General features: G+C 40.7%; 1 protein-coding gene and 1 pseudogene across 2 annotated transcripts in view; both read right to left on the bottom strand.

Moving 5' to 3' along the window:
* Positions 1 to 13,387, bottom strand: part of SVEP1 (sushi, von Willebrand factor type A, EGF and pentraxin domain containing 1) — a 128,282-nt gene that overhangs the window by 104,200 nt on the left and 10,695 nt on the right. The window lies entirely within an intron of this gene.
* On the bottom strand, positions 4,451 to 13,029 carry LOC308564006 (large ribosomal subunit protein eL43 pseudogene; annotated as a pseudogene). The gene is made up of 2 exons: positions 12,939 to 13,029; positions 4,451 to 4,751 (listed from the first exon to the last, which is right to left on the bottom strand). The product of its transcript is annotated as a large ribosomal subunit protein eL43 pseudogene (transcript).

Here is a 13,387-nt window from a genome sequence, read left to right as displayed (position 1 = left end):
AGAGCAGAGAACTAGTAAATTATGTCAGCATTCCAAATTGTTTTCCACATTTTTTTTTACTGTTAGGAAACATTAACTACAAATACGACCCAACAGCTACATATAATACTTGTCTCATCCTTCAAATTCTAAAATTTCACCAAGCTTCCTCTGTTATTTAGTTAATATTTTTAATTTGAATAGTCAAATAGTCTCCAGTTTAAGGAATGCTTACTGTTTAATATTTTTGAATAGTGTTTCTGGAAAAGAAGTTATGGATGCCTCTGTTGGTTCTTCACTTCCTGGGCGTCATGAATTCTTTTTTTCTTTTTTATCTCATCCTACTTCCTTCTGGATTTGGTGGAAATACCTCAGGTTTTTCTTCCAGATCACTGTTGGGTTTCATGTATTGTTGGCTCTCTTCCCTCCTACTTCTAATGAAGAATTCATCCTGGCATTGCATTTATTTTCCTTGCCACTGTGGATGAAACAGGGGCCACATACTGAACCCAACACACTCAGGGGAGGCCAGATGGCAGGCCCTAGAAACTCAGAGAGCAATGGTCTGAACCACATAGGATGGTCTGAACGTAGGAAATCCTAACTGAAAGCAGGTCATGGAGGGTACTGATATCTTAGCCCTGTAGCATCCCTGACAAAGGCCAATCTTTATCTTAAGTGAGCCTGTCTTTGTTGTATCTAAGATGAGCATACTTGGAAATGGCAGAGTAAGGGTACAACTGCCAGCACCAGGGCACGTGGCCCCCGACCCCTCACTGCTCTCTTGTTGCCCACACACCATCTCTCTGTGCTGTAAATGTGAATTAACTATCCTAGACCCACCAACATAAAAGAACTATTTGTCTGTTTTGTCTTTTTATCTAATTTTAGAGATTCTCCTCTTCGTTTTCTCCCACCTCCTTAATTTACCACCAAAGCATTTCATGTAACCCTGCTTACGTCTCCTCCTTACGTCTCCTCCTTGATTCTAATGTATAAAATAAGCTGCAAAACTGTCATTCGCAGGAGCACTTTCTCAATCCATTGAGATTTTCATTCCTGGCATTTGTCGTCATTTTTGGCTCAAACTCATAAAAATTCTACATAGGTTTGGACGTTTCTTATGCTGACATTACAGTATTTCTTCATTGTACACAGTTCTCTGTATTCCTTTCGCTCTTCAGCCAGTTGTTTCCTTTCACTCCTTTATCTCCTCATATCTCATCTCCATTTCAGAGTTTTATTTACATAAGTGTACATGACAAACCTTCCTAGGATGTAGGGCTGTTTCTCACAGTGAATTCTTGAACTTTATCTTACTTTCGATTATTCTAGCAGAAAATTTTCCAAGAAGCCAGGTGGAAAGTTATTTCCTCACCCATGAATGAAGAGGTATTTCTATTCCCAGTGTTTGCATCGAACAATAAACTGAGTAAAATGAGTGTTGGAATACATGGCTATAAAATCTGCTATTATTATTATTAAAACAAACTGGTAACCTACCCACGTGGTCACTGAAAAGGGTTAAAAATAAGCTATGCACTGTCTCTGTTTGAAAACAGAGGGTTAGGATCAGCACTGCCCAATAGAATTTTCTGTGATGATTGACATATTACCTGCTCTGTTCAGTAGCCACCAGTCACACGTGGCTACTGGACACTTAAAATGAGGCTTTTGCAACTGTGGAACTGAATTTATAACGTTATTTAATTATAATTCATTTAAATTTAAATAGCCACATCTGGCCAGAGGCTACAATACTGGACAGTGCAGGTCAAGATAGATATGCTCCCATGCCAGGAGGAAAAAACACAAGACTAGAGCAGGCCTGTGAAAATATTGTGTAAACTCAAGAACTGCAAAGTCAACTTGAATATTTAGAAGGATACATAATTTAATACAGAAATAAGCAGCACAATTGAATGGTGCTTGCATAACTAGGATTTAGAAAAGTCACAGCCTCATGGAAGCAGAATCTAAAAGCCAGTGTGGTGACTGCAGGGCTGGAGGGGGGTGGATAGAGTGGAAGAGGGCATAGGGGGGATAAATGGTGACAGAAGAAATTAAATAAAATAAAATAAAGTAATTTTAACAATCAAAAAATAAAATAAAAGCCACAGAAAGAGCACAGACTAAGATGGAAACAGAGATGTGTAGGAGAGGAGAGATTTGATAGGAAAATAATGCAAGTAAATCTGAAATACAATGAAAGACTTAGAAACCCACATGGCTAATTGTAAGATAAAATGTCAGAAATTCAAACTGATAAAACTTAGTACAAATTTTTCTGTAGAAAGCTGCTGCCTAATCTCACTTATAAACAGAAGCACAATTCTAAATAAATACTGAACCAAACTGAATTCAAAGAATATTCAAAGAATCTTCTTCTGTACTCAATAAGGCTAATTTCTCAAGTGCAAAAATAAATTAAAATGAGTAAATCTTTTGCTGTAATACAACACAGTAACTGTCCCAAGTAAAAGAAAATAATAATCCAAGATGCTAAAAAGGAATTGAATAAAAATAATTTCTGCTTTTTTTAATGAATAAAAAATAGAAAAAGATACCTCACTAATATGACAGATTATTTATCTCAAAGCACCAATGTAGATTATGCTCAACTATGAAATTATTTTCCAACTAGAGAAGGAATAAATCAGTCATTCTAAGTATTTTCACTCGTATGTATCAAATGAAGTATTAAGATCCTTAAAATGTAAAGAACTACTACCTATCACTAAGAGAAAAGAATGAAAAATAACAGAAATGTAGGTGTTTTGACCAAACAAAATGAAGACCAAAAAAAATTCCATTTTTGTCAGAAAATGTGAAAATCATTTAACTTCACTAATAACCAAAATAATGTAAGTTAAAGAATAGTAATACTATTTTTTCACTTCTTAAATGACCAAAGGTTTAAAAAATTTTTTTTAATTGTGAACTATCTAGTGAGACAGATGCTTCTGTTGGGAATGCCACCTAGACTGGTTATATTTGGGAGCACAGCATGACAAAGTGACCAAAGCCTTAAAAATTTTACACAGTTTGAGCTTAAATTCTACATCTGAGGTTATCTTAAGGAAACAACCATGGAGACACATGAAAATGATCAAAAGGATGCATATCCCAGAATAATTTCCAATAATGAAAAGGGGAAACAACATAAAATTCCAACAATAGGTTTCTGATTAAATAAAGCATAGGGCAGTCATATAACATCATTACCATGATATTGTTGAATAATATTAAATTTAAAAGTAGATACCAAACAGTTTTATCACATTAGTGTACATATATGTGTGAATGTATTGCATGTGTGTGCATGCTTGTATAAGTATGATTGATAGTATATACATCAAAATGTTGACTATCTCCTGGTAGTATATTTAAGGGCTTTTATTTACTTTTATTATGTAGTTTTATATCTTTTCCAAGTTTTCTCTTTCTCCTCTCCTCTATTCTTCTGTTCTTCATAAATCTAAGCCAAGTTCAACTCTTAAACACACAATGTGAAGTTCCAGTGGCCCAGTGGACACCTCTGCCTGAATGTGCCATAGGGCTCTCAAACTCAACATATCCTCTCCTCCTGTTTTCAAGATAAATCAAATATGGCCACAAATCTATCCCTACTAGCCAGGTCTTGCAAGTCTGCAACCTAGGAGTGACCTATGATACCTTTTTTCTGATCACCTTTAGCAGTCCATCTAAAAATTTCACCTCGGAATTACCTACCAACCTCACAATCCTATTGCCCCAGCCTCCATTCAGGTATTTCTGTCGGGGTTACTGAAAATAAGGGTTGCTTTAAACATCTCTACCTGAAGCTACTCTTCATTCAAATCCATTGTATGACCTGCCATCAAAGTTATCTTTCTGAAATATTGAGCCAATTGTGTTTTAAAACTGCCATGATAGCATGGCTGGCAAGGCTCAGCGGTTGAGCATCGACCTAGGATCCAGGAGATCGAGGTTCGATTCCAGGTGAGGGCACATGACCAGGTTGTGGGCTCAATCCCCAGTGCGGGTGGTGCAGGAGGGAGCCGATCAATGATGACTATCTCATCATTGACGTTTCTCTCTCCCTCTCCCTTCCTCTCTCTGAAATCAATTAAGATATATTTAATAAATAAATTGCCATGACTTTCTTGTCAACAAAATACAGTTTAAATTTCTTTACATGACCTTTTACTTCTCTAAATAATACCTTCAGCCATACCCCTTACCACACTTCAATCTTGTGCCTATTTCCCCAACCTCTTACACTATAGTCTTGCTACACCAGGGTATTTGGAGGTTTTGGAATATACCAAGCTTACCTGATATTTGCTCTGCCTGGAAATTCTTTTTATATTTTATTTCCAATCTTTTTTGAGAAAGCAAAATTAATGCAATGTAAATCAGAGAATGTCTAATTAATAAAATTAACAAACCAAAGTAACTTTGCTACGTAAATTAGCCCCTTCATCATAGGCTAGCAATGTGTCAAACTGTGGAGCTTCTGCTGGTCTTTCAGTCCCTTCAGTCTCCTGATGGCCCACTCCACTGGGACGGTGGATGTGGGGCTGCTGGCTCAGGCACCACCGGCTACTGTTGTCATGCAGGAGCCCCAGTGCCAGACCACACAGCTCGTCTCTTCATCTTGGTTTTGCCAAAGAAGGAGCAAGTGTACTTGGCATGCTGGCTAATTTCAATTTTCTTCACCATTTTCCTGAGGGAGGCACCATAACGGGTCCCATATTTACCAATGATTCTGACCTTCTTGGTGTGTTCAGCTGTGTCCCAGCAAATAAGGTCAAAATCCAGAGGGTCTGACTGGAAATTCTTGACAACTCTTTCTCATCTCCCCATATGTCTACCCCCATTTTTTACCAGTTATTTAAAATCCAGATCAAAGTTCATCTCCTCTTGGAAGCTATCCTAAATTCTTCTGCTGTGCAGAAAATATTAAACCCTCGCCAATACCCCCCACTACACTATACTAACCCCATCATAATTACAGTTAATGCTTATATACCTGGCCATATCCCAGGTTAGATTGCAAGATACTATACTGCAAGGATTGACCCTTGTATTTTCACTCTATTGATGATCAAAAATCAACTCTGAAATAGTGGGTGAAAGAATAAATGCCTTAATTTCCACTAGCTATGTGTCCAACATGCAGGATAAACTAATAAATTCTAGGCCCAACATGTTGTTACAGTGAATCCTGTTCTGCAATTATGAAAACTCTTTTAAATATTATATTTAAACTTGTCTCACCAAATCTGTATTGAGTCTCTATTATATACCAGGCACTGTGCTGGGGACCTTTCCTTATTGTAGTTGATGATACAACGGAAACATTAACTAAAAACAAACAAGCAAAAAGTAGGACACTGACCAATGTACAACTGGGAAGAGTACTCTGCCATAACTACGCATTCTTACTAATGCTGTAATAGCAAATCAACCACACTTAGCATGTCTCATTTATTTCAAGTATTTACTCAGGCTTCATACACAGAGATTCTAAAATGAAAAAAATGTTGGCTCGAGTAACATTTCGGCTATTTATTACAGTCTAGCCAAGTCACAGCAGGGTCAGAGGGTCAAAAAAGAACTTAAGCTCAGATTTATGCCCAGAGTTTTTCCGCCCACATACGTGCTTTAGTTATTAAACATGGACACAAATCATTCTGAAATGGACCCATAGGGACAGTACATCACGTTGTGAAATGGTGTGCACAGGAGTTGAGTAGCAGACTTAATCCAGACTACAAAAAAACAACAGAACAAACACGCAAAAGCCCAGACACATTTCCAATAATGCCAAGTCCCATCCCCCACCCCATAAACACACAGGAAACAAAGAAAATCCGGACAGCTAAAGGTCAATTCATCAGAACCCAAATGAAAATTAGAGAGAGCTAACTGACGTGTCACTCTTAGATTGCTAATGTACTACAAGATAATAAAGTTGCCATTATTAAGATTGTTATGGGTAAATGCATCAAATGACTTCAGCTGCCATGTTCAGTGCCTACAGGGTATGACCGGGGGGCAGTTAGCCCATAACGTCAAAGGTGAGACTTCATGCATGCGCCTCACATCAAGAGGTCCAAGGAAAAAGGAAGTAAAACGATCTCAGATGGACACCAGTTTATGATTTTATAAATGGCGTAGGCAGAGAATAAAGACATACTTAAACGACAGAGCTACCATGGCCCAGTGGGCAAAATCATGCTGGCAGCCCTCTCGCTGCTAACTTCGGGAGGGAGGCAGGGACGCCCCATCGCGCCTGGGGGAGTCGAGGCAACACAGCCAGGTGAGAAGCAGAAGCAAGAGTAAGGAAGGGAGGGACAAGATGGCGGCGCAGGTCACCGCTGCGCCCGCCTCCCGCAACCACATCGAAATCACAACTAAGATACAGAACCACCGTCACTCAGAGCCTCCTGAAATCTGGCTGCACAGAAGCCCCGCAACCAGGGAGCTGAAGCGGCACCGAGACCGGGAGGAGGGGCGGGGACGCGGGCGGATCGGGGCTGAATCCCAGAGACGCGGCCACGGGCCCACCCCCGGTGCTGCGGGTTAAACCCGGGAGGGAATCTCAGCGGTGGAGGTTTCCCGGAGGAGGGAGGGCTCCCAGCCCCACAGAGGCCCCCAGCCCAGGGCTCCAGGGCAGGGAAGAGACGTCCCCATAACTCCGGGCTGTGAAACCAGGGGGGACTGTCCCTGAGGGTCGCAGAGGCTGCGGGAGCCCCAGCAGCTCCTCTTAAAGGGCCCGCGCATGGACGCACTCAGACGCTCCCTCTGAGCCCAGCGCCGGGCAGCAGCCTGAAAGGACCCGGGACACTTGGGGAGGAACTAACCTGCCTGAGATCGGGGCAAGAGGTGGAGGGGCGGCTTCCTCCCAGGCAGAAGGGCTGACGGAGGCCATTGCTCCTGTGGCGAGTCCTCCCCGCACACAGCCCGAAGGCAGGCGCCATATTTGAGTTGCCAGCACCTGACTGGCACCGTTGGCCCCGCCCTGTGATTCCCGGAGGCCCCGCCCCTCCCCACCTGCAGCTCATCCAGGCCATTTCCAGGGGCTTTTCTGTGCAAGTGGCCTCTGGAGCCTCATGCTTAGGACTTTCCTAAAATCTCTCAAACAAGCAGCAGCTGCCCCATACGGCTTGATAAGTGGCCCCAGGCCTGGCACTAGCGACAGCCAGCATTGGCTCATAGCTTGGCCTCCTGGACAACGCCAAACCCAGCACAAGTAGCAGCCAACTACGGTTTGCTGAGTAGCTCATGCTGGGTGGCCCAGGGCAAGGCACTGGCACAGGCTGACTTTGCACCTCCCGGGAGGCCCCAGAGACAGTGCACCTGGTGGTCAGACTGGACCACACTGGATTAAACCCTATCACATCCACTAGTGACACACTCAAGGGGCGCACTTGGTGAACACCAAAGCCCCACTGAAGTAAATCCTGCTCCATAGGGGTGTCTCCAGCACAGCAGCTCTTCGGCTATAGCTGCAGCTGGTCCTCACAGTTGATTGGCCTGGGTGTCAGTTCCTCCCAGTGATGCCAACAGCAACCAAGGCTCAACTACAACAGGACAGTGCACACAGCCCACGCAGGGGAGCACCCAGAAGGCCCAGCTCAGGTGACTGGGGAGGCTGAGCCACTGGACCCTACAAGACACCTACTACACAAAGCCACCTACAAATTCCAGGAGACATAGCAGCTCTACCTAATACATAGAAACAAACACCTGGAAGCAGTCAAAATGTGGAGGCAAAGAAACATGTCACAAAGGAAAGAACAGAAGAAATCTCTAGAAGAGGAACTAAATGAAACAGATCCAAGAAAGCTAAAACATACAGAGTTCAGAATTTTGTTTATAAGGATGTTTAAGCATACTACTAGGGAAATAACTGAGAAAATCGATAACATAATAAAGTACCAATTTGAAATGAAGGCTACAGGAAATGAAGAATAACTTACATGGAATCAACAGTAGAGTAGAGGATGCTGAGAATCAAATCAGCAATTTGGAACATGAGGAAACAAAAAACACCCAACCAGAAGAGCAAAAAGAAAAAAGAAGCCAGAAATATGAAAATAGTATAAGGAGCCTCTGGGACAACTTCAAGAGGCCCAACATTTGTATTATTGGGAAGCCAGAAGGGGAAGAAAGAGACCAAGAAATTGAAAACCTATTTGAAAAAATAATTACAGAAAACTTCCCCTACCTGGGGAAAGAAACAGACTTACAAGTCCAGGAAGCACAGAGGGTCCCAAACAAGAGGAACCCAAAGAGGCCCACAGAGAGACACATCATAATTAAAATGCCAAAGGTTCAAGACAAAGAGAGAATCTTAAAAGCAGCAAGAGAAAAGCAGTTAGTTACCTACAAGGGAGCACCCATATGACTGTCAGCTGATTCAACAGAAACTTTGCAGGCCAGAAGGGAGTGGCAAGAAATATTCAAAGTGATGAAAAACATGGAACTACAACCAAGATTGCTCTACCCAGCAAAGCTATCATTTAGAACTGAGGGTCAGATAAAGAGCTTCTCAGACAAGGAAAAGCTAAAGGAGTTCATCACCACCAGACCAGCACTACAGGAAAAGCTGAAGGGTCTTCTTTAACAAGAAGCTAATGAACAAAAGAATCTGATGAACTAAATAGATCCAGAGACACTGACGCATGCAACAGACAATCATATTTCAGAGGAAAGAGGGAAGGGGGTGGAGGGTGGGAAGAGATTAACCAAAGAAGTTATGTGCATATATGCATAACCCATGGACACAGTTAATAATGGGGTGAAGGCCTGGGGAGGGGTGGGAACGAAGAGGAGGGGGTCAATTGGGGGGGAAAATGGGACACCTGTAATACTCTCAACAATAAAGAAAATTAAAAAAAAAAAAAAGGAGTAATGAAAAATTACTCAAATTTCAGATGGAGGGAAATCAAAAAGAAAGGAAATACTGAGAGGTGTTGAGAATGCATTATGCTCAGGGATAAATACTTTAGCTCCAAAGTTTTTGAAGAACCGCCAGTAATAGGAGATTTAAAAACTCAATTGTGGTGTATCTTTGGGATAAAACATACGTGAAAGGTAACTTTAGAATTTGGTTGTATGAAAAGATTTCATTATTCAGTTTTAAAATTAAAATTATATAAAATGCTTTTACTATATATTTACATATTAAAATTACATATGCGCTCACGCATACATAAAAGGAGTAAGATAAAAACTGTGATTGTTATTATATTTTATTATATTTTCTTGTTTTATCTAAAACTGCTAATGGATATATTATTTCCATAACAAGAAAAAAAAAGCAAAAATTATTTTTAGACAAACACTTGCAGATGGAATTTAGTAAGGCTTTTAATGGTTACACTTGAATGAAAGGTATTTACACAGTTTCAAGATAAAAATTTGTAAAGATGTTTTAACCATAGTTGGTTGTCAGCAAGGATTGGATATCTACTTAATTAGCTCAATCGAAGTGGGGGATATTTTGGAAGCATATAGGAATATCTCTCAAAGAGCAGAGAGAACTGAGCTTCAAGAGGGACTGAAATAGGGACGACCAAACCACAGGAACACAGCTCTGCTCCTTCCAGCCTGGCACGTTTCCTTCTCTCAGCTTCTGTCTGCGCAGCTTCATTCGCTCCTTACACTGACGGGAGTTCCCTGCTTCTCTGTGCAGCTGCAACTCTATATGCCCTACCTACTGGCAAAACACAGTCACACACACCCCAAAACCCAAACTGCCCTCTCAGAGCTCTTTTTGCCCCAGTCCAGATTCCCAGGAGAAAAAATATAAATGATCCATCTCAACGTCTGCATTGCCACCTCAATCCAAACAGAAAGGGACAACTCCATGGGTGGCGCAAGTAATTTAGGAAGGGAATGGGTATTGTTCTCAGTGAAAGTGGTTGTTGACTGACATGGACTACAGGAGAAAAGAGCTACAAAGAAAAGAAAGAATTTAATGCTATGCCTAGACTTATCCAGCAGAAAACTGTTCTGGAAATTTATCAGGTCAAATTGTGCTTCCAAAACAGTGCCAAATGCCAGGAAACATAGTGTAGTGATTAGGAGAATGCAACTATAATAATATTAATGTCACTTATGATTCAAAGCTGTTAATAAAGAAATGATTTCTTTTTACCAGGTATTTTAAGAGTAACTATGAAGAAAAAGTTTAGCAGGAGTTTAGGATATATGCAAGACACCGAGAATCTAATTATTATATTGCAAATATTTGGGCTTCAGCAACAATGCAACTCTAAAACTCTCCAAAAAGCCAGATGTATTTCAAATCCAATGCACTCACAAATGTGTGAGTGTTGAGGGCAGATTTTAAGTTCATGAACTTATTGTGTATTTTATTTCTTAGAGTTATTGTAAATTTACAAACACCACATTTAATTGTGGCATTTATTAGCATTCCAAATAAATGAGATTTGGAGTTTATCTGGTTTTTCTTTTCTTATTTTGTATTTTAGATTGTGTGAATGACTACATCAATTACCATCATAGAGCAAAAAATTTTGCATTTCATATCTTTTAACCTCAAATGATTAATGGTTGAGTGTGCATAGATTATTTATCATATGTATTTATCATATGTATATGCGCAAATTATCAATGACTCTAGTAGTATTTACATATGTCATCAAAGATGTTGATTTCAAGTATAATATAGTCTCTGATGGCTTAACCAATTCTTAAAATTTAATTACATGCTTGCACTTAGAACAGTGACAGTGTTTCTTAAATATGTGTTGGATATTAAATAAATCTAGTTCATTACCTCGAGTACCTTAAGAAATATTTTTCTAAGCATTAATGATCATAGAACTGGTTGCTAAAAAGAGTTTTGTGGGTTTTTTACCTAAAAAACCTACTAAAATACTCATAAAGAAGATGTTTTCTTCTGTGAAATGGGATGGCATATGGGAAAAAGAGGAATATTCTGATGCAGGTGAACACTGATATCCCAGACTAGGATAAATTGAAGTAAGGTGGAAGACCAAGTTTTGTACAGAGGTTTGGCATATAAATTTATAAACTCAAGCTTATGCTGATATTTTAAGATAGGGACTAGATGTACCTAGACTAGAAAAATTGATTTTGCTTGAGTCATATTTTTATTTTAATAACGGGTCTGAGGTTGAGTACTGACCTTGGATTAGAGGAATCTAAGAATTCAGAAAACAGATAAATGAGGACAGATGTGTGGCAAGTAAAAGATATGATCTCCTACTGCTTCAGTGGCTTGGTATCTGCAATGATTGGTAGATACATCTGTTAAGGTACATGAGATGGGCGATGCCAGCCAATGGAATTATACTGCATAAAATGGCATCTGAGAGGTAATTCTCCAGACTGATTGGGATAAAGGGGGTGAGAGATCAGGGTGATCACTTGGGATTATCAGGTGCCTTAGAGAGTGTCCATTCAAATGACAGTTTCCAAAAGTCTTAGTCCTGTGTTGGTACACTTGACCTTCTTGGTCATCCACATACCCAAGTCACCCTCATGGCTGCCCTCTCATATTGCTCATATCTTTTCAGTGAACTTCACTGGTGAGACTGTATCAGTGGGTCTTGCATCTACTAGATCGTCTAACAAGATCTATTAGCACAGAGGCAGTATTTCATGGTGGTTAAGAATTTAGACTTTGGCCCAGACTGTCTGAATTTGAATTCTTGTAATTTGACTTGCCAGCAGTATAACTTTGGTCAAATTACTTACATTCTTTGTGCCTCAGTTTCCTCATCTGTACTTTGAGGGTAATAGCAATAACCTAACTAAGCAAGTTTTTCTGTTGCAAAGATTTAATGAATTAATTTAGGGAAAGTGCTTAGAGAGGTACCTGGCAAGTAGTAATTACTCATTACCATTATCGAGATTAGTAAAAGGAACTCTTAACATGTTGCTAGAATATGCCTGTCAAGTGAATAAACCAATTGCAATAAAACCAACATTTCATTCCGAGCTGTGAATTAAAGGAAGTCTTCATCTGGGAGGGGGCTGACGTGATAGGACAGGGGGTTGGGGAAAATGCGACCTGTAACCACGCAACTCTACCTGAGCCAAGAAGGGGGTGATAATGTCCTGGGCAGAGGACCAGAACAAGATCTACTTGAAGCTGTGCTGTTGGGAAGATAACATTACAGGAGCAAAGGGCAGTGGGGACAGCAATATGGAGATGGGACATTGTTCAAAACAGATGCCTGCAGATGCTCTCTGAACCCACTGGAAGGCTTTCTCTCCAGAGCTGGTGTGGGGTTTGCTTCCTTGACCAGATTTAGGGCAAAAAAGGTAGGAATTCACACTTTATATTGCTCCCTGGAATAAGTGGTTTGAAGGTGAATTACTATTCACCCCTGTGAGATCTATCATTTAGAAAGTCAGGCATTCACTGAATGTTCCTTTAAGATGTCATAACGATCCATGTTTTAGTTAGAAAACAAATCAGAGAAGCACAAGGCTATACTAAAAAAAACCCACTAAATATATTAAACATATATCTTTTCGGGAACTCTAAAGTTATAATGAATACTGTTTCCTAGGTCTTGTAGCAAATATAAAGTCAAGTAAGATTTGAGCTCTGTGCTCAACAAGCAGAGGGGAGGCAGACGTCACCTAAACAATAAGTGCTGCGAAAGAGCTATGTGCCACTTCCTTGTAATTTCCCTATCTAATTAACTATTTCTCTATAGTACCTCCCCACACTTTGGGAAAATATCAAATACATGATTACAGATTATTCTGCAAAATTTCTGAAAGGACAACACTGCTGGGACTTCAGCTACTTCTACCTACTAAATTCTGATATCGGGTCCTACGCCTTGAAGCTGTAAGAGAAAGAACACTTCAGAAGAGCAAAAAGTGAAAGGAAATAGGGGGAAAGTCGCTGGTGCTTTGTGTGTTTGTGGGCCACCTGTGTTCTCTGGAGAATTCGCCACCTTTCTCAGATCCCATGACCAGTAGTACACCCAACTTCTTACTACTGGAGTCGTCCTGCTTAGTGGACAACAAATCCCAGTTACTTCCCATGGTTCCCCTTCACCCACGGAAAAGCCACACATCCTTGCTCTGCCAAAGGCTGGTAGTGCAGGCTCTTGCTCTGAGGCCCACCTCCGGCCTGCAACAGCAGACACTGTCCCTGCCCCCAAGCCCCATATCCCAGCACCTGGGTCTCTTTGCCTGGGGGCTTTCTTTGGTGCCTAGAGAACACTCTGTCTACTTGCAGGGGAGGTGAGAGTGACAGAATGGACGCCCCCCAGGGAGCAACTCTCAACAGTGATTGATGGGAGCTGGTTTCTAAATAATCCCAAATCCCTCTCAGTTGTCATAATCCTAAAGCTTGAATTCTAGACTGGTTTCCCGTCTTCCCCAGCGGGATTAAATACCA

Source organism: Miniopterus schreibersii (genome assembly GCF_964146895.1).
Source record: "Miniopterus schreibersii genome assembly, chromosome: 11".
NCBI lineage: Eukaryota > Metazoa > Chordata > Mammalia > Chiroptera > Miniopteridae > Miniopterus > Miniopterus schreibersii.
The sequence above is the reverse complement of the archived record's forward strand: the minus strand, read 5'-3'. Positions and strand labels throughout refer to the sequence as shown.